This window comes from Ovis aries, chromosome 1 (assembly GCF_016772045.2).
Source record: "Ovis aries strain OAR_USU_Benz2616 breed Rambouillet chromosome 1, ARS-UI_Ramb_v3.0, whole genome shotgun sequence".
Taxonomy (NCBI): domain Eukaryota; kingdom Metazoa; phylum Chordata; class Mammalia; order Artiodactyla; family Bovidae; genus Ovis; species Ovis aries.
Genome location: NC_056054.1, coordinates 198,786,113 through 198,806,198, shown reverse-complemented (window position 1 = coordinate 198,806,198; position 20,086 = coordinate 198,786,113). Strand labels below are relative to the sequence as shown.

The 20,086-nt window shown below is 41.8% G+C and overlaps 1 pseudogene; it reads right to left on the bottom strand.

The window, feature by feature from the left end:
- Window positions 1–774: 774 nt before the first annotated feature.
- Window positions 775–20,086, bottom strand: part of LOC114111384 (abasic site processing protein HMCES-like) — a 31,726-nt pseudogene continuing 12,414 nt past the window's right edge.

Here is a 20,086-nt window from a genome sequence, read left to right as displayed (position 1 = left end):
TGCTTCTGCTTTTTCTCACTTCTTTTATTACACTTAATCTTTTTGGCTAAAACTTTTCTGCAGACCAAAGGCATCTAGAGGACAAGGGGGAGTAGGCCATAAGGCCCTGGTGTGTTTCATCATGATACTATTATTCTCACTGAATGCAGATTGCCCAACTTAATAGCAATTGGTCCCACTGTACTTTTTATCCTATAGAGAATAGCCTTAATGAAGCTGTTTAAGAATGTTGGGTTTCTGGGGTTTCCTGGCAGTCCAGTGAGTAAGACTTCACCTTTACCTTCCAATGTAGGAGATGTGGGTTCAGTCCCTATTCGGGGAGCTAGGATCCCAAATGCCTGCGAGCCAAAACCAAAACATAAAATAGAAGCAATATTGCAACAAATTCAATCCTTAAAAAATGGTCCACATCAAAAAACAAAACAAAACAACTTAAAAAAGAGAGAATATTGGGTTTTCCCTCACAAATGTGTTTCTCTTGGCCTTGGTGAAGGACATGTCTTTGAACCTTCTGAGGGCATGTAGTCAGAATATAGCTGAGAAGCTCTTACATAAATTCACATGAGCATCACAGTCTCTCTAAGCTTTGGGGTGCCTTCCTCCTGCATTTCAACTTCATTCAGTATATACTTCCTTTAGGTGCATCTTTTAGTCAATTAACCAAGCAAATTGGAAACATTCCCCTCCCCCCAACCAGGCCTTTTTATTGTTTCCGAAAATACAGCTTTGTCCACAGAAAACTCCAGTGCCCCACATTTATGACAAAACCACTCCCTAGGTCTGATGCCAGAAGAAAACTGTGAGATCTGGAATTCCTTCCACGAGCAGCATTTTCTGAAATGTAGACAGTTTATCAAGTATAATTTACTCAAGGAAAAAATGTTTTAAGAACTTAATTCCAAAAGACTAAAAGAGTCCAAAGGCTGAGCAGAAAATAGCTTCTGCTAGCAGCACCAGGTCAGGTCAGGTCAGGTCAGGCTGAGGTCAGTGGGGTCAGGCTCTGAGGGAAGGTCCACCAGTCCAACCAGGAGAGGGCTGTGGGCACAAGAGTCCCCTCCCTTCTCACTTCCTGGCTGTCCACCCACTCCACTAGAGATTCTTGGTCCCAACCAGGACAGCCCCTCCCTGGAGAAGCAAGAAATGTTAACTAACACTTTATTTCCCAAGCAACATCCCCCTGCCCCTACTCACACACACAATGCTGGAACCTGTTATCATGATGGGATTCCGTGCTGCACCCTGTGGCCTTGGTCTCATGTGAGGCTGCTTGCCAAAAGGCTCCTCCTCCTCCCACTTCAGCCATCACTCCAAAAGCCCTGCACTGCCTCCCTTGGAGGGGAATAGGCTCTTTTGCAGGAACTTCCTGGACACCTGGGGCACATCTGACTCTGCCTTTTGGGGTGTTTTGGGGTCTTCCTTCTTGGGTGACTTTGTGGCCAGCCACTGTAGCATGTTCTGGCTGCTGTCACTTGCCCTGAGCTCCTTTTTGAGCAGTAAGTCAATAGGAAGCAGACACTCAGGAGTGTTCTTTTAGGAGTTATTCACCATGGTGGATGGTAGTGTTCTCTGGAGCTTACCAAAGCTCATGAAACTTCATGAGCTTACCAAAGAACCCAAATTCTTATCAAAGTCCAGTCACTTAGAGACTGCCTCCTGTCCATCTAATGTGGCAGACATTGTGTTGGGCGATGTCATTTAAGCCTTTGAAGGAATCTCCTGTGATAATGGTTTTGGAACACAGGCTGTCTCTTTCCTCTGGGGGCTCCCAGCAGCCAAAGATCTTGGCCATTGTTAGTGGCCTCCAGTTGTCCCACACTTCCTCCTAGTCCTCAGGGCTGTCTAGAGCACTCTCTCTCTGACTTTTCTGTTTTGATTTGGGGGAATAAGAAGTAGGGCTGCCTCTGGGTGTTCCCTGACATTGCTGCCACTTGGAGAATCCATCTGTTAAAACAACACAGCATCTTTCCTGTCCCAGAAACATCTTAAAGGACAGTTTCTCCATTATGGTGTCTTCAGCTTGTGGTGTTGAACTGCAGCTTGGAAGAATCAGCTTCTTTAAACCAAGTCAGTAAAAGCCCCCTTGCATGGAAGCAGTGATACACTCAGATGAATCTCCACTCTTCTCCAAGTGTAGCTGGGACAAGAGTACCCAGCTGGGGGACTACAGGCTCTTGATGTACGAGGGGCAGTGCTGGTCTGGGTTTCCACACTCCAGTAGCCACCAGGGTCCCTGCTGGTCCTGTTGGGTGCAGCCTTAAGTGAGGGTGTCCCTGAGCAGGTGGCAGGAAATTGCCTGTTCCTCCTTGGCCCCCCCTTTACACCACAGGTCCCTCTACTTCAGGTACTGTTTCTGCTTTGCTGTCTCGGTTCTCCCCTATTGGAGTCATTTTTAGTGACTCAAAAACATTCAGAATCTTATTTTGGAGCACTCTAATAAACACATTTAGTTTACTCTCAATTATATTGCTGCCACCTAGATCTAATAGGTTTCAAACCAGGCCTTATCCATGTTCTCCAGCTTTCTGTTGGCATAAATTGGCAAAATTAGGGCATATTGCATCTTCTTGTGAATAACACTTTTTAACTTATTTTCTAGAAGCCGAATTTGGCTATAAGTCTAAAAATAATGCAGAATGAGAATGGCTTATTGTACATTTAATCAGGTGCTGCCTCTGACTACAAGTTGATCCATGTGATTTTTATTGTTTTTGTTGTTGCTATTTTTTGCTTGAATGAAACAATAGATGTCCTGGAACATGGTATGCAGTTGTGGATCTGGAATTTTTTTTTTTTTTTACTTGATATGAAAATTCATCAGGAGCAGTTTACTTTTAGTTCTTAGGACAAGCAATATACTCAGCAATGCACATCAACCTTCTAAACCTTTGTCATATTCTAGTAACCAGGAAACTTGATCACTTCTCTGTTCTATAAGATATCACATTGGTATGCTTTCCTGATGATGTCATGTGTTGATACAACCAGGTGAACAGGAAGTAGCAACTATCCCAAGACTTATGTGACACATTTATGGAAATATCTCTACAAATTCTAAGTCATATATCACCAAAAGTCATACTGGTGATCTTTCTATGATATTAGTGGTCTCAAACATGTCAAGATATACCTCCTAAAAGCAAATGGCAAATTTCTGCTCTCTTATTAATCAATAAACATTGCTTAGTCATGTCCAACTATTTGCAACCCCATGAACTGCAGCATGCCAGGCTTCCCTGTCCTTCACCATCTCCCAGATATTGCCCAAGCTCATGTCCATTGAGTTGGTGATGCCATCCAACCATTTCATTCTCTGTCATCCCCTTCTCCTCCTACCTTCAATCTTTCCCAGCATCAGGGTCTTTTCCAGTGAGTTGGCTCTTTGCATCAAGTGGCCAAAGTATTGAGGTGGCTTCAGTTTCAGCATCAGTCCTTCCAATGAATATTCAGGATTGATTTCTTTTAGGACTGACTGCTTTGATCTCTTTGCAGTCCAAGGGACTCTCAAGAGTCTCCTCCAACACCACAGTTCAAAATCATCGATTATTCGGCATTCAGCTTTCTTTATAGTCCAACTCTCATGCCCATATATGACTACTGGAAAAACCATAGACTTGACTAGCTGGACCTTTGTTGGCAAAGTAATGTCTCTGCTTTTTAATACACTGTCTAGGTTTGTCATAGATTTTCTTCCAAGGAGCAAGAGTCTTTTAATTTCCTGGCTGCAGTCACCATCTGCAGTGATTTTGGAGCCCAAGAAAATGAAGTCTCCCACTGTTTCCACTGTTTTCCCATCTATTTTCCATGAAGTGATGGGACCGGATGCCACAATCTTAAGTTTTTGAATGTTGAATTTTAAGCCAAGTTTTTCACTTTCCTCTCACCTTCATCAAGAGTCTCTCTAGTCCCTCTTTGCTTTCTGCCATAAGGGTGGTGTCATCTGCATATCTGAGGTTATTGATATTTTTCCTGGCAATCTTGATTCCCGCTTGTGTTTTGTCCAGCCCAGCATTTCACATGATGTACTCTGCATGCAAGTTAAATAATCAGGGTGACAGTATACAGCCTTGACATACTCCTTTCCCAATTTTGAACCAGTCTGTTGTTTCATGTTCAGTTCTAACTGTTGCTTCTGAATGCATAAAGATTTTGCAGGAGGCAGGTAGGGTGGTCTAGTTTTCTCATCTCTTTAAGAATTTTCTATAGTTTATTGTGATCCACACAATCAAAGGCTCTGGCATAGTCAATGGAGCAGAAGTAGATGTTCCTCTGGAATTCTCCTCCTTTTTCTATGATCCAACTGATGCTGGAAACCTTATCTCTTGTTCCTCTGCCTTTTCTAAATCCAGCTTGAACATCTGGGATTTTCCAGTTCTCATTCTTGAAGCCTAGCTTGGAGAATTTTGAGCATTACTTTGCTAGCATTTAAAATGAGTGCAATTGTGCAGCAGTTTGAACATTCTTTGGCATTGCCCTTCTTTGGGACTGGAATGAAAACCGATCTCTTCCAGTCCTGTGGCCACTGCTGAGTTTTCGAATTTGCTGGCATGAGTGCAGCACTTTCACAGCCTCATCTTTTAGGGTTTGAAATAGCTCAGCTGGAAATCCATCACCTCCACTAGCTTTGTTCATAGTGATGCTTCCTAAAGCCCATTTGATTTCGCATTCCAGGATGTCTGACTCTAGATAAGTGATCATACCATCATGATTATCTGGGTCATTAAGATCTTTCTTGTATGGTTCTTTTGTGTATTCTTGCCCCCTCTTCTTAATATCTCCTGCTTCTGTTAGGTCCATACTGTTTCTATTCTTTATCATGCCCATCTTTGCATGAAATGTTCACTTAGTATCTCTAATTTTCTTGAAGAGATCTCTAATCTTTTCCATTATATTGTTTTCTTCTATTTGTTTGCATTGTTAACTTAGGAAAGCTTTCCTAACTTCCCTTGCTATTCTTAGGAACTCTGCATTCAAATGGGTATATCTTTCCTTTTCTCCTTTGCCTTTCACTTCTCTTCTTTTCTCAGCTATTTGTAAGGCCTCCCCAGACAGCCATTTTGCCTTTTTGCATTTCTTTTTCTTGGGGATGATTTTGATCACCAGCTCCTGTGCAATGTTATGAGCCTCTGTCCATAGTTTTTCAAGTGCGTTGTCTTTATATCTAATCCCTTGAATGTATTTGCCACTTCCACTATAATTGTAAGGGGATTTGGTGATGGACAAGGAGGCCTGGTGTGCTGTGATTCATGGGGTTGCAAAGAGTCGGACATGACTGAGCAACTGAACTGATCTGAACTGAACTGAATGGCCTAGTGGTTTCCCCTGATTTCTTCAAATCTTTCTTCAGATTTTGCAGGCAACATATACCTCATTTGAGTCTGCGATTTGAACTTCTTGACCAAGTAATCCAAAAAGTTGCCATTTTTGAGTAGGGGACAGAAAAGAAAAGATATATGCAATTGGTCCAGCCTGCTGTGAAAGCTACTTTGTCTCTTGGGCTACATCCCCAGTAGATCCAATGGTTCTTAAAATATCTGCGGCAGGTAGAGATGCTGCATGGAATCTTTGGTCAGCCCCTCCAGGTGGATCACTGGCTAGACCTTAGCATGTTAAGCAAAGATAACTCATTTTTTAGATAGCAGTTTCCTTTCAGATTGCCACTGGGCCCTAATAGGGACTGAGCACCTGACTGTACACCACCAAGTTGCCATGCAGCCTGAGCTGCACATAGTGAGCTGGGTGTGGTCTGACTTACCAAGTCTTAAATTCAGGCAAGCACACCAGCACTCTGTTACCAACTGAAGGTGATATATACCTGACGAGGCTCAAGTAGGTTTAGAGGGCCAAGCATTTGTGTAAGTAAGTGGCTCAGAGAACTATGGTACCTGTTTCTACTACATTTTCTTCTCTCTGTCAACCCACACCTATGGTTTCAAAGAGAATTCCCCACAATCAAGAGGGAAGAAAAAATGAGTCTGATTTCAGATGGCTCTGCTTGATTTGTTGCATCATCTGGAAGGGGACAGTTGTGGCCTCCACCCCTCGGTGGTCCTAAAAGACAATGGTGAAGAAATTTCCTCCTGGTGAGCAGAATAAATGGAATTCCATTTCCATGTTCTGCTTCAAGACAACTTTCCATGTAAAACTGAGGAAACAGATCTGGAGGGTGGATGTGGTCCGTTTCTGTCACTCATACCTCACAAAGCCACTACAGCTTCCTAGTGTAGTGGGAGGAATCATGCCTTCTTCTATTTTGCATATATCAGGTTGGGTTCATTTGCACGTAATATAAACCATTTCACCATTTTAAACACAAAGTGTTTTAATATAGGGAATTAAGAATTTATGATGCTGTTGTTGTTACAAAGGCTGGAGGCACAACCCCCAGGCTGGGACTGTGGAAGTTATTCTCAGAACCACACTGCAAAATTGACCCACCCGAGGATGAATTATCTCTGCCATACACAAGAAACTAGGCCATCAGATAGTAGCTGTCACAACAGCAGGTACCAGGATCACACCACCTTAGCTACAATTAAATGATCACTAGCTTTTGGTGGAATTGCTGGCTTCAGAGCCTCATTGCATATTCTAGATCTGCATCAGCAAACCGAATGTGACACTTTTTGTCTCCTTTCCTCCTTACTTACTCTGAAGCAGGACCTGGGAAGGGACATTCCATGTCTTCCACTTAATATTAATTGTAAGAATTTATTGTGTCTATGGAACCAGTCAGTATGCTAAGGTGTTTGCATTCATTGTATCAATGAATCCTTAAATATAATCTCTCAATATAATATTAAGGTCACAACCTCTATTTTGAAATGAGGAAAGTAAAATGCAAAGAGGCTAAGAAACTTGGCCAAGATTCTGTTCTTATCGGTAGGAGACCTGGATTAAATTAGAACTTAATCTTATCCAGAATTTACGGGATCTAGGGCTGAAGAATTGACGTGTTTGAACTGTGGTTTTGGAGAAGACTCTCAAGAGTCCCTTGGACTGCAAGGAGATCCAACCAGTCCATTCTGAAGGAGATCAGCCCTGGGATTTCTTTGGAAGGAATGATGCTAAAGCTGAAACTCTAGTACTTTGGCCACCTCATGCAAAGAGTTGACTCATTGGAAAAGACTCTGATGCTGGGAGGGATTGAGGGCAGGAGGAGAAGGGATGACATAGGATGAGATGGCTGGATGGCATCACTGACTCGATGGATGTGAGTCTGAGTGAATTCTGGGAGTTGGTGATGGACAAGGGGGCTTGGCATGCTACGATTCATCGGGTCACAAAGGGTCAGACAAGACTGAGCGACTGAACTGAACTGAACTGAACTGAAGAGTTGTAATGTTCAGCTTTCTAACCTCTACAGTAAAAAAAAAAAACAAAAGATGCCTACTAGAACACTGGATCAGATGTTGAGATGGTCATTTTACCAAATTCTCAATCTGATTTAGATAACTGTTGAAATATCCGCCCCCCTCCCCCCCCACACACACTGTGACTGTAAACTCCTTGAAGCTATCCACATTTCTTCTCTACCATATACCTTTACCTATACTCAGTAACTGGTAAATGTGTTTTGTGAGGCTGATCCCATAGACATTTTGGTTTCAATCCATGTCAGTAGCACTTGTTAAGCTTACAGGAAACGACTGCGTTTTTGTAGACTGGTTTCACAAAGCAACAGACCAACTTAGGCCTTCTCCCTGACTTTAGAAAGAAAAAGTATTTTAACTTTACCAAAAGTCTGTTTATTCCCCAGACTTTGTTGTGGTTACATCAAAAGCACATAACAGCATTCTGGATGTATCATAGTTACAGAAATTGAGGAATAGCATTTTACTGGGATAAAAAACCAAAATCATATGGAATACTGAGTGATGCCCAGAGCACCAGTCAGGAGTCTGAGTTTTAGAATGGAGCTTGGTGAGCAGACATGTAGGCCACACCTAGAATCAGCAGAACATGATGACCTGGTAGATACTCTGGCCAGAAGAAGTGTGTCGGGAAGAAGAGATGAACTGAACCTCTCCCAGGCTGCCATCAGCTTCAGGGAGAGTGAGTTACAAACAGTAGAGATCAGCCAGCTGATTCTAGTGATTTTTCAGACTTTCCCAGGAGAGATGGGGAATGTATGAAGTTAAAATGACTTCCATGGGAAATACAGCATGTTCAGATATGGATAAATTGAGTATGAAGAGCCATGGGACATAGACAATTTTTCTATCCAGTCAACAGCTACTTGTGAAGGCACGTTGCTCAGGAGACAAGATCTTTGGTTAGAGATAAAGATCAGGCTGTCATCTCAGTATGAGTGGTAGTTGAAACCTTGTGTGGATGAAATTGCTTAGAGTGTGAGGACATAGAAATTTCTGCAATAATGGAAAATCCCATAACTCTATTCTGTCCAACAAGGTAGGCTTTTGTCATGGAATATAGCACATGGAACTTAGGAAATGAATTTTTATTTTATTTTAATGAATTTAATTTCATACAGCCCCATGTGTCTGGTGGCTATCCTATTGAATAGTGCAGGTATAGGAATAAAGACAAATAATGCTGAAAATGAAAAACTTAGTAATAACAATAACAATATTAGTAATATTGGTATAATAATATTAGTAATAACCATATTATATTAAAATGATATTTTAACTTATATTGATGTCACCAAAGATAAAAAAGAATAAATGCCTTTTTGAATAATTTTCCTCCCATATTTTATCAAATGAATGGTAAATGAAATCAAACAATACAAAAGAGATGTGCTGGAAATTAAAAGCTTCCAATTCATCTCTTTCAACTTAGTGGTTGAAAGTTAGTGGTAAGTTCTTTTAAGAGTCTTTCTAGTTCTGCTGATAGCAATCATCATACCTTTGAAAAATATGTTTCTATTTCTCTATATTTATTTGTCGCTATCTATTGACTTCCTTCTAGGAGAAGACTCAACATAGCTCGTATACACTATCCTTCACACTTCTCTTTCCTCCCTACTTATTTTCACTTTTCTATTGATAGCATATATTACTTACATAATAAGTTTTCACTAGATTTCTATAGCAACTCCTATTTTTCACCTTTTGTCAAATATGCATTTGCTTCCATCTTATCCAGGTTATAAACTTTCTGTCCTGGCATCATATTAAGTGTGTTGCACTTGTCTGACCTTAGTAATTCTGAAGAAAGAAGTGGCAGGGCTTGTGGAAGGAAGAATGTGAACCAAACCATCTGCTGCTTTGCTGCTTTGCTTCAATTCTCCATTTTATTTTGCTGATGCAAAAATCATAACTCATTGTCTATCAGTTCAGTTCAGTTCAGTTCAGCTCAGTCGCTCAGTCATGTCCGACTCTTTGTGACCCCATGAATCACAGCACGCCAGGCCTCCCTGTCCATCACCATCTCACAGAGTTCACTCAGACTCACGTCCATCAAGTCTGTGATGCCATCCAGCCATCTCATCCTCAGTTGTCCCCTTCTCCTCCTGCCCCCAATCCCTCTCAGCATCAGAGTCTTTTCCAATGAGTCAACTCTTCACATGAGGTGGCCAAAGTACTGGAGCTTCAGCTTCAGTATCATTCCTTCCAAAGAAATCCCAGGGCTGATCTCCTTCAGAATGGACTGGTTGGATCTTTATATGTCTCCAAATTTACCATATATTATCTTCTGATTTCTTACAGGCTTATAAGTTATTAATATCTTTGTTTTACAGATAAAGAAATCAAAATAGAAATACATAGAATGACTTTACCAAGGTCATGCAACTGGGAAAGAGGGAAGGTGACAGTCAAGTTAGGTTTTCTGATGACATATTACCTTGCAAATCTTTCTCAGTAAAATTCCCTAACCGCTGAAGCTGGCAAAAGAGTAATGGGTTAGGTTTCTTGCTTTAGGTTCAAAATCTGTGGTTGATTTTGGAGCAGAAAAAATTTGAAGCTTGTGTACTGTGACCACATTTTCTTTCAAGGAATTGTAGAAACACCTCTAGGCATCTGAATCCTTCATGAATCCAAGTTGGCAAATGCTTATCCATAGGTAAAGACTCAACCAGCATTACCACTTGTCAAGCACTAGTGATTGTGTATGGCTGAGGATATTTTATACGTATTATTGCATTATTTTATTTGCTCTTCACAGCGACTGTAAGTAGTGGACATATCAGAGATGGAATTAAGTAATTTGAATGCTAATAACTCACCCCATCAATGAGTCCTCTCCTTCTGTAAAATAGGGTAGAATAACCTGTCCCCCAGATATATCCAGCCATCAGTAGCAGTGGCTGTGAGGAGATAGCCAACGTCTACGGTAAGGAGCAGAGGCTGCACTTTGCTGGAGCAGCCCTGAAGAGATACCCCACGACCAAGCTAAGAGAAACCCCAGTAAGACGGTAGGTGCTGAGAGAGGGCATCAGAGGGCAGACAGACTGACACCATAATCAAACAAAACTAACCAAGTAATCACCTGGACCACAGCCTTGTCTAACTCAATGAAACTAAGCCATGGCATGTAGGGCCATCAAAGATGCATGGGTCATGGTGGGGAGTTCTGACAAAATGTGATCCACTGGAAAAAGAAATGGCAAACCACTTCAGTATTCTTGCTCTGAGAACCCCATGAACAGTAGGAAAAGGCAAAAAGATAGGACACTGAAAGATGAACTCCCCAGGTCAGTAGGTGCCCAATATGCTACTGGAGATCAGTGGAGAAATAACTCCAGAGAGAATGAAGAGATGGAGCCAAAGCAAAAACAACACCCAGCTGTGGATGTGACTGGTGATGGAAGTAAGGTCTGATGCTGTAAAGAGCAATATTGTATAGGAACCTGGAATGTCAGGTCCATGAATCAAGGCAAATTGGAAATGGTCAAACAGGAGGTGGCAAGAGTGAATGTTGACATTTCAGGAATCGGCAAACTAAAATGGATTGGAATGGGTGAATTTAACTCAGATGACCATTATATCTACTACTGTGGGAAAGAATCCCTTAGAAGAAATGGAGTAGCCATCATAGTCAACAAAAGAGTCTAAAATGCAGTACTTGGATGCAACTCAAAAATGACAGAATGATCTCTGTTCATTTCTAAGGCAAACCATTCAATATTATGGTAATCCAAGTCTATGCCCCAACCAGTAATGCTGAAGAAGCTGAAGTTGAATGATTCTACAAAGACCTACAAGACCTTTTAGAACTAACACACAAAAAAGATGTCCTTTTCATTATAGGGGACTGGAATGCAAAAGTAGAAAGTCAAGAAACACCTGGAGTAACAGGCAAATTTGGCCTTGGAATACAGAATGAAGGAAGGCAAAAGCTAATAGCTTTGCCAAGAGAACGCACTGGTCATAGGAAACGCCCTCTACAACACAAGAGAAGACTCAATATATGGACATCACTAGATGGCCAACACCGAAATCAGATTGATAATATTCTTTGCAGCCAAAGATGGAGAAGCTCTATACAGTCAGCAAAAACAAGACCAGGAGCTGACTGTGGCTCAGATCATGAACTCCTTATTGCCAAATTCAGACAAAGATTGAAGAAAGTAGGAAAATAACTAAACCATTCAGGTATGACCTAAATTAAATCCCTTATGATTATACAGTGGAAGTGAGAAATAGATTTAAGGGACTAGATCTGATAGGCAGAAAGCCTCACGAACTATGGACAAGGTTCATGACATTGTACAGGAGACAAGGATCAAGAACATCCCCATGGAAAAGAAATGCAAAATGGCTGTCTGAGGAGGCCTTATAAATAACTGTGAAAAGAAGAGAAGCAAAAAGCAAAAAAGAAAAGGAAAGATATAAGCATCGGAATGCAGCGTTCCAAAGAATAGCAAGGAGAGATAAGAAAGCCTTCCTCAGTGATCAATGCAAAGAAGTAGAGGAAAACAATAGAATGGGAAAGACTAGAGATCTCTTCAAGAAAACTGGAGATACTAAGGGAACATTTCATGCAAACTCAATAAAGGACAGGGTTATATTCAGAGCTCAATAAAGTACAGTAATGGTATGGACCTAACAGAAGCAGAAGATATTAAGAAGAGGTGGCAAGAATACACAGAACTGTACAAAAAGATCTTTATGACCCAGATAATCACGATGGTGTGATCACTCATCTAGAGCCAGACATCCTGGAATGTGAAGTCAAGTGGGCCTTAGAAAGTGTCACTATGAACAAAGCTAGTGGAGGTGATGGAATTTCAATTGAGCAATTTCAAATCCTGAAAGATGATGCTGTGAAAGTGTTACACTCAATATGCCAGCAAATTTGGAAAACTCAGCAGTGGCCCCAGGGCTGGAAAGGTCAGTTTTCTTTCCAATCCCAAAGAAAGACAATGTCAAAAAAATGTTCAAACTACCGCACAATTGCACTCATCTCACATGCTAGTAAAGTAATGCTCAAAATTCTCCAAGCCAGGCTTCAGCAATACGTGAACCGTGAACTTCCAGATGTTCAAGCTCATTTTAGAAAAGGCAGAGGAACCAGATATCAAATTGTCAACATCCGCTGGATCATGGAAAAAGCAAGAGAGTTCCAGAAAAACATCTATTTCTGCTTTATTAACTATACCACAGCCTTTGACTGTGTGGATCACAATAAACTGTGGAAAATTCTGAAAGAGATGGGAATACCAGACCACCTGACCTGCCTCTTTAGAAATCTGTATGCAGATCAGGAAGCAACAGTTAGAACTGGACATGGAACAACAGACCGGTTCTAAATAGGAAAAGGAGTATGTCAAGGCTGTATGTTGTCAGCCTGTTTATTTTACTTATATGCAGAGTACATCATGAGAAACGCTATGCTGGATGAAACACAGCTGGAATCAAGATTGTCAGGAGAAATATCAATAACCTCAGATTTGCAGATGATATCACACTTATGGCAGAAAGTGATAAAGAGCTAAAGAGCCTCTTGATGAAAGTGAAAGAAGAGAGTGAAAAAGTTGGCTTAAAGCTCAATATTCAGAAAATGAAGATCATGGCACCTGGTCCCACCATTTCATGGAAAACAGATGGGGAAACAGCAGAAACAGTGGCTGACTTTATTTTTGGGGGGCTCCAAAATCACTGCAGATGGTGACTGCAGCCATGAAATTAAAAGAGACTTACTCCCTGAAAGGAAAGTTATGACCAGCCTAGACAGCATATTCAAAAGCAGAGACATTACTTTACCAACAAAGGTCCATCTAAGGCTACGTTTTTTCCAGTAGTCAAGTTGGACTATAAAGAACACTGAGCACCAAAGAATTGATGCTTTTGAACTGTAGTGTTGGAGAAGACAGACACTTCAGAGTCCCTTGGACTACCCGGAGATCCAAGCAGTCCATTCTAAACGAGATCAGTCCTGAGTGATCATTGGATGGACTCATACACTGAAACGCCAATACTTTGGCCACCTGATGCAAAGTGCTGAGTCATTTGAAAAGACCCTGATGTTGGGAAAGATTGAAGGCAGTAGAAGGGGATGACAAAGGATGAGATGGTCGGATGGCATCACCAACTCGATGGGCAGGAGTTTTGGTAAACTCGGGGAGTTGGTGATAGACAGGGATGCCTGGTGTGCTGCAGTCCATGGGGTTGCAAAGAGTTTGATATGACTGAGTGACTGAACTGAACTGAACTGAACAAATATATTTTGCAAATGTGCATATTTGGAAGATGAATCGAATTTTGTAAGAGGAAATGAACTTAAGTGGTTTGGTTACTTGGGAGATAGGTGTAGACAAATATAACACTGATGAGTAACAGTGAAGCAGTACAAGGTTTGAACCTATTACTGGCAATGAAACTGATCCTGTGAATTGGAGTTGGGTATTGCTCATGTACAAAATGTAGATGACTCTGAACACTATTCTATACTGATTAATTCCAATGAACATTATGCTGGCATGACTGTACAATAATTATGGGTTCCTGATCCACAAAACCCACCTAGGATATTTCCTAGCATTTTTGGCAATCTTGTGATTAATGCAAACTCATTAAACAGGTGTCTCAGGCAGGAGACAGAGGCGGGTTTTATGCAGCTTACCTGACAAAAGAGCTCCCTTTCAGAAAAAAAGAAAGACCATTATATTATAAATACAAAATTATGTACAAAATGAATATTTTTTGAATGACAGAATACATCTAAACCAATTAAAAATATTATGAACCTGAAATTTCCAAAAAATTAAAAATTCAGAAAATAACACAATACCTTTGTTAGTCAACACATCTACACAATACTTCATTCATACTCATTAAGACTGCATATTATTTGACTACCTCTTCCTATGATAATACATTTTAAAATCTGTTTTCTATAAAGAGAAGAGATACCTCAGTTTTCTTCAATTTATTGAAGTATATTTTTATAAAGTTATTATTAATAATTTTGAAAAGTTTCATTCAACTTTATGATTCATTGTTGATGATGGAAAATGTCTATCAGGTTTATTCCCCATGTGAGATAGATTTGGGAGAATTTTTATAGACTACCCCCTGGCTTCTGTATTTTAACCACCATTCTTCTCCACTGCCCTCTTGTTTCCTGTGCCAAACCACTTGAGGGATCATTTGTATCTACATAGGAGCTGAACTTTGGTTTTGCCTTTCCTTTGGACCTTGGTGTTAGTTATATAAGTGAAAGCCAGTCCTAAGTCAAGATAAAGAGCAACTTAACTCTTCATAAACTGACTGGGAACCATGTAATTTTATCCTACCTATTTTTTATGTTAGTCGCTCTGTCATGTCTGACTTTTTGTGACACCATGGACTACAGCACACCAGGCCTCCCTGTCTATCTCCAACTCCCAGAGTTTACCCAAACTCCTCCTCTGTCCATGGAATTCTCCAGGCAAGAATACTGGAGTGGGTTGCCTTTCCATTCTCCAGGGGATCTTCCTGACCCAGGGATCAAACCCAGGTCTCCTGCATTGCAGGCAGATTTTTTACCATTTGAGCCACCAGGGAATCCCTCCTACCTACTTAACCCCAAATGAATGCTAACCTAACTCAACTTTTCTCAAACCATATCTCACAAATGTGACACCCAACTTGAGGGGAAGAGTGATGAAGGGGAAGACAGAATGGAAAGGAACAGCACTCCTAACCAATTTCAGTTAAATAACATTTATTTTTTAAAATTAAGGGGGAAAAAGAAGCAAGAGAAATTGATATGGGAATACATTGCTAGGGCCCCTCTCAAAGCCTCAGAAGGGACCCATTAAGGGAGGTCAGTTCAGTTCAGTTTTGTTCAGTCGCTCAGTCATGTCAGACTCTTTGTGACCCCGTGAATAGCAGCATGCCAGGCCTCCCTGTCCATCACCAACACCCAGAGTTCACTCAGACTTGCATCCATTGAGTCAGTGATGCCATCCAGCCATCTCATCCTCTGTCATCCCCTTCTCCTCCTGCCCCCAGTCACTCCCAGCATCAGATTCTTCTCCGATGAGTCAACTCTTTGCATGAGGTGGCCAAAGTACTGGAGTTTCAGCTTCAGCATCATTCCCTCCAAAGAAATCCAGGGCTGATCTTCAGAATGGACTGGTTGGATCTCCTTTCAGTCCGAGGGACTCTCCAGAGTCTTCTCCAACACCACAGTTCAAAAGCATCAGAATTTAACCTTTATTAGTACTCTTGCCAGGAAAATCCCGTGGACGGAGCAGCCTGGTAGGCTGCAGTCCGTGGAGTCACTAAGAGTCGGGCACGACTGAGCAACTTCACTTTTCACTTTCATGCATTGGAGAAGGAAATGGCAACCCCATCTCTTGCCTGGAGAATCCCAGAGACAGAGGAGCCTAGTGGGCTGCCGTCTATGGGGTCGCACAGAGTCGGGCACAAGTGAAGCGACTTAGCAGCAGCAGCAGCAGCTTCATATCAAATTCCTTCTGACCGTAAGATTGTGGAATGAGTAATAAATTTGGAGTGCAAAATCTTGATTCTAGTCCTGGTTTTCCCACTGAGTCATTATATGGGCCTTGGACAAATAATTCATCCCTGGCTCCTCAGATATTCCTCTACAAACTTAGAGTTTTGAATAGATAACTCCCAGAGTTCTCTTCTCCCTCTGACACTGAGTTGCATCCAATAGAGCTGGCTACAATAGCAAAATCCACATAAATGGGCACCTTCTCGCCTCACAGTCTCAGGTCACATAGGCTCTAGGCCTAAATTAGAAGGCAGAAGCAACCTGGGCTATCTCCTCGATTTTAGAGGCAGCTTGGTTTCCAAGAACGCAGTTATCTCTCCTCAGGGGAAAAGGTGTAGTCTTTCCAGGGACTCTAGTCTCCTGTGTATCCCAGTGATCCTGTGATTCACTACTAGATTGATGAGGTGCTTGTTTCCATGGTGACCACTTCTACTCTTCCCAGCAGCTGGAGGGCTTAACCCAGTCCTGACATAGCTTCCTCAGTTGGGCTGGGCATCCACTTAACCAAAGCATTCAGGGCAGGACTTGACAGCTCGGCACTTTGGGCCCTGGAAGAGATTCCAAAAGGGAGAAGGGTGAGGGCATGGTAAAACGCTTCATCTGTGCTCTCATTTTTTCCATGGGTTAAGGCCTCAAGAGGTATGTCCTAGCTAGAAAGGAACGTTAATGGCTAAAAAGTCTTAAGGGACTCTCAAATACTGAATTAAACATTTCTTAGTGAGATGGGGGAGGCTGTCCAATGAGATTTCCCCCATACCATTTGCTTCTGACCTTCATAGACCAATCTTCTCTCTGTCCTGCTCCATTGGGCTAAGCTGGTTACATCTCAGTCTCAATAAATACACCTATTTCACCACCAATCAATTCTCTGACAGTTTCCAAGTCTGTTCTCCTCAAGCTGCTTTTCCCTAGGTCTGTCAATATAAAACCAAGAGCCATTTGCTTGAATGGAAAACCATGCCTAAAAGTTAACAGACAGTCACAGCTATGTTAGGAGGATTCAAGCTCGAGTCCATCTAAAATAGAACTCGGCCACACAGGGTATGGAAACATGCCGTGCTCAACACTGCCAGGGAATGCGGCCCTGAAGCTTGGGTTTTCACGCCTCAAACTCATTAAACCCCCAGCCTGCATTTCACACATCATGTCCCTCCAGAATCTCTGGCTTCCTTCCTTCAAACAGAACATTCTTTTCTTCCTCAGGTGGCTTCAACTGGTCCTTGACTTGGTTATTGATACTACTACTCACCCAGAATTTTCTGAATGCCAAGGCTACTCTAGGAAACAGAATGTCCCTGGGAGTGAAGACTTGCTCCAATTATTAGAATTATTGGATAATAGGCATGTAGAGCTGGAGGGGATCCTAGAAATCATGTAATTCTACTACCATCATCCTACAGTTTGGGCAAAGAAAAACACCAAAGTTTACACAGTGATTTTGGATCATTACCAAGAAAGTGGGAACTGACTCCTTGCCCTGTATTTATTTCTATTAGACCAGGGGTCCCCACCCTCCAGAATCTAATGCCTGATGATCTGAGGTGAAGCTAATGTAATAATAATAGAAATAAATTTCACAAGAAATGTAATGCAATTTAATCATTCTGAAACCATCCCCACATCGCCGACTCTCTGGGCCATGGAAAAATTGTCTTACACAAAACCAGTCCCTGGTGCCAACAATGTTGGGAACTTCTTCATTAGACCATTTAAAAATTGAATTGGTATTCTTAAAACCAAATAATTTTGTGAAGATATTTTAGGTAAGTTTTATGGAGGTAACCATGTACTACAATCATCAAGCCAGTTGCCTTAATTACCTGCTTTATTTAGTTTTGGAGTAAAATCTAGCCTAGAAGAGTCAAAGAGATTATCCCCTGATATACACACACATCCCAATATTGTTTTCATTATCCAAATCTCCATGTACAAATGGTACAGACATATATTCATTCAAGAGACCATCAAACTATGGGCTGTGTGCAGGTGCTATCTCCGGTCCTATGGAGTAGTAAAAAGGGAAATAACATAATGCCAAGGTGGATTCCCCAACACGGAAAGAGAGCTACCATGGCACTCTCCCATCCTTGAATTCTGTGGCTGTAGGCAGGATAGATCAGGATACATATTTTTAAAAGAGTTAGTATGGACACTGTGGGAGAGGGAGAGGGAGAGGGTGGGATGATTTGGGAGAATGGCACTGAAACATGTATAATATCATATAAGAAACGAATCGCCAGTCTAGGTTCAATGCAGGATACAGGATGCTGGGGGCTGGTGCACTGGGATGACCCAGAGGGATGGTATGGGGAGGGAGGTGGGAAGGGGGTTCAGGATTGGGAACACGTGTACACCCATGGCGGATTCATGTTGATGTATGGCAAAACCAATGCAATATTGTAAAGTAAAAAATAATAATAATAATAAAATAAAATCTGAAAAAAAAAAAAGAGTTAGTATGGCTAAGGGAAAGAAGAGAGAAGGATTAATTTAAACTGGGTCCAAGTAAGGCTTTAGGGAACATAGCATATGAGCTGGTCTTAGAGGATGGGTAAGGATTTCACATGCACACCATGGCAGAGGAGCGATCATCAAAGAGGGGGAAACAATGTGAACCCTGAATGGAGGTGGGGTGGCCACTGAGCTGGTTGGTGCTAACCTGTGACCAGTGGACCTACATCCCACGGCTGAGTCAGAAGGAGGAGGAAGCACACGAGCCTACCCAGAAAGGGAATTCTCAGGGAGCCACGTCTAACTTTCTGGTGTGAATCCCCATATCTGGGAATAAACACTAAATAGGTAGGACTTTCAAATGTTGAAACTCCCTTGTTTTAGCTATTTTCCTATAAAGAAGTCTCAAGAGCTTCCTGCTTTCCTATGTTCAAATTCTGGTTTTTACTTGCTAACTCTGAGACTTTAGACAATTGGTCCAGTTCTCTTGGAGCCTCTGTTTTCTTATTTGTGTACCTCGCCTAGGGTGCTTGTGAAAATGTAAATAACATAAAGCCTGAAAATTGCTCAGGATAATACCTGGAACATATTAACATGTAAAATTTTCCCTGTGAGTTCAGCCTCACAAGGCACAGAGACGGGTATGACCGCCAGGCTAGCTGGATCAATTACTCAGGCTTGGGTTTAATTGTGCCAAAAAAAGAGTGTGATTATGTGCAGGGTGATTAACTATCAGGGTTTGTCCAGGACTGAAGCGTTTCCTGGGATACAGGGCTTCAATTGCTAAAACTGGGACAGTCCCAGGAAAATCAGGATGGCTGATCACCTTCCTCTTGTAATTGAGAGCGGGGGCTCTGGAGCCAGATTATCCAGGTTCAGATCTTAGTTTTGGCAATACCATGTGCATAACCTTGAACAAGGGACGCAACATTCTGTGCTTCAGTTTATTCACTGTAAAATAAAAGCTAAAATAATAGTGCTAATTTTGTAAAGTTGTTATGAAGAATAAATATTAATATACATAATATTAGCTCTTACTAGTAGTAAAAGATAACAAACCGTCTTTGTCTTTACCCACCTAAGTTCTTTCAATAATAATTTTAAAAGAAAAATTGTTAAAAAGAAGCAAATTAATTTCTACTGTGTACTTACATACTTCTCAGTGGATTTGAGGTGGAATAAATAAATCTCTTCTCTAGATGTCCATGGCTCCCTGGGCTGGCCCTGTCCTCATCTTTGTGGCACTGTATTGCTTGGTATTTTGCACCACTAAGTGAGAGTATTTGAGGGGAGAATGTGGCTTATGACTCAGGTTCTTTCTACTCCCCCTGAAGTGGGCAGTGTGGTGAGTGAGAGAGGCCCAGGGCTGGGAGGATGCTGTGCTCTGTCCCAGGTTTGACCTTGGCCACAGCCTTCCCTCTGTGGATCTCAGCTTCCTAATCCTTTAAACAAGGGTGGGGGGAGGTGGGTACCATGATTCCCAAGGTCTTTTCTTTAGCTCAGGAGACAGAGAAGGGAGAAGCAGACAACAGCAGTCTCCTTGCATCTCCCAAGACGTCTCTCTGTCCTAGGGAGAGGAATTCTGAAGCCTCACACAAAGGCTAGTGAAGGCTCTGCCCCCTCTAATTATGGCCCATTAAGGCCCCGGATCCCTCCTGTCTGCAGAATGTGCTATTTAACATTCTCCATGGCGGTACCTTCGCCAAGGACTCAAGCCATTGCACTC